We start from the raw sequence: 2500 nt of genomic DNA on the forward strand, positions 1-2500 counted from the left end.
CACACATAGTTGTCGTAAGGTTTGGATTATTGGCAGTAGCTTACTGGACACAGTTCCTCATATAGCAGGGATAAATTGACTATCAAAGGGCATATGACAAGTAATAATCTAAAAAAAAATCAAAATCTAGATGCTGGAGTTTTCTGCACAGTTTGAGGGCTTTATGAGAGTTGGTTCTTCAAGTCGTTTTCTCCGATAGTATGGAGGAAACTCTTAAACTGGACTTTTGAATCTTCTCTGGAATTTGTTTAGTCATACGACGGACTAATTTCAGGCCATCATCTTTACAGAATCAAGATTCTTCCATGTAGATTCCAACTGTGCTTTTAACTGGTCCAGTTCCATAAACATCAGACACTAGCTGATCAAAATTGTCCCTGTCGCCATGAAACACTGTTCATTCAGGTTGATCCTTAACCACATCACTATTTTTGATTACTGAAACACTTTCAACCATGTATATGATAGGACTGTTTCCAATTCAAAAGAAAAAGCATAGGACTCATAATTACCTAGTTTGTTTAGGAAAGTAGTTGATTGTTTAGATTTAAAGAGATGGTGGAGTGCCATACATAGTAGGATATGCGTTTTCATCTTCCACTGTCCACCTGTTGCTGCTTTATACATATCTTGACTAACTGTTAGTGCTAATATTCATTCTCGATCTGATGGGTCATTCTTACCACACATTAGTGTAAATACAGATTGTAGAACATAAGAAGAATTTCTTGGTTGAGGGTACACTGGAGAACACTATTCTATCTTATTTCTCTTCCTCTGGTTTTGTTAAAGTTTTTATAGTTTATATAGGGGATATTTATTTTACTCTTATTACTCTTCTTAAAATATTCTATTTTCCTTTTTTCTTTTCCTCACTGGGCTATTTTCCCTGTTGGAGCCTCTGGAATTATAGCATCCTGGTTTTACAGCTAGGGGTGTAGCTTAGCTAATAATAATAATAATAATAATAATAATAATAATAATAATAATAATAATAATAATAATAATAATAATAATAATAAAATGAACGTCACTAGATTTGGTAGACCATAGAAGTGTCTTGGTTTCCTTGAAGGCATTGAGTAATTTAGTGTAAAGCTCAAGACTAACTTCTTTGATCTAGTCCTCATCTCACAAATTACAAGCAGAAAGAACAATTGTTTTCAGTGATTCCAAAGATTTACAAAATATCATTGTTTCTTTGTATGGGGATGATCAGAAGTCGATGCTGTCTTTCAGGTCAGAACAGTGTTCAATCTTCAACCTGAGATTGACTAGTTATTTCAAAAGCATGTTCTTTATTTCTATTGTTGCATAGATTCTCATTATACACATTTCTGAATGACAAAGTTTTAGAACCTGAACTTTGTGAATAACTTTTTTTTTTTTTTTTTTTTTTTTTTTATAAAATCGTAAATGCGAAAATGCTTTCTCTATGCATCTTTTCTTGTCTGATGTTTCCCTAGTTTCCCGTGATGGTGTAACACTGCTGAAGTATTCGTCTCACTAAAAACTACTTGGGTCGGCACTCATGGAATTAGGTCTCCCTTGCGAAAAGATCTAGTCCTCTTATTTTACATAGTAAATCTTCATCATTTACTTAAATTTTCTTTTCTTCAATGTTTTTATACGTATCTGAGTGGAACTTCGGCAAGCTATGTATATTACCAGAGTCCTTTACCTTGTCATCTTTACAAAATATACAGTATTTACCAAATATCACTATTTAACATCTTTTTTTTTTTGGACGCTTATTCACTTACATTTATATATAAACTAGTAAATAAACAAATGAACAAATAAGTAAGAAAAATAATTAATTTTTAACTTCGAACTACATCTGAACAAATACCTTTAAATTTTCTATAAAAATTTAAAGGCACTTCATCTTTTAAAATGAGTTTGGAATTTGTCAGGAGAAAAAATCATCACTTGCTTATTTGGATTTATCGGTTTGAAACGGATAGAGAAGAAGTTTTGGTATCTATTTGGATATAACGTAAACTTTGGCTAAAGAAAGCGTATGTAACAAGGACGTATTTATAATACAATATGTAATTAAAGATTAGTTATTTTTTCCTGAGAGGACTTCGTTTGCAAAGAGAAATATGTTAAAATCAAGATTTTTTTTTCACTTTGTGTATATTTTATATTCCTTTACAAATACATATTATACTATAGAAACGTTTTTTTTTTTTACATATGTTTTTGATATATTGCAATAGTCCCTGCATTTTTTTTTTTTTTTGATAGTCTGAATATGAATGACCGCCCATATAAAGGCTTAATGTAGATTATGTGAGGCAGAGTTGAGCGTAGCGTGAAACAGGGGGTTTTGGTCCCTTATGTGAGAACAGCCCCGAGTTGAGAATGGAATTGATATTGTGGTTCCTGGAAGGGATACAAGATTTTGGTATGTTTGGATAAATGGTTAAATTCCAGGAATTTAGAAAGTAAGAGCTAATTACGTTTAATAAATCCAAAGTAATATCTTGCAATT

The sequence above is a fragment of the Palaemon carinicauda genome, chromosome 9, assembly GCF_036898095.1.
Source record: "Palaemon carinicauda isolate YSFRI2023 chromosome 9, ASM3689809v2, whole genome shotgun sequence".
Taxonomy (NCBI): Eukaryota; Metazoa; Arthropoda; class Malacostraca; order Decapoda; family Palaemonidae; genus Palaemon; species Palaemon carinicauda.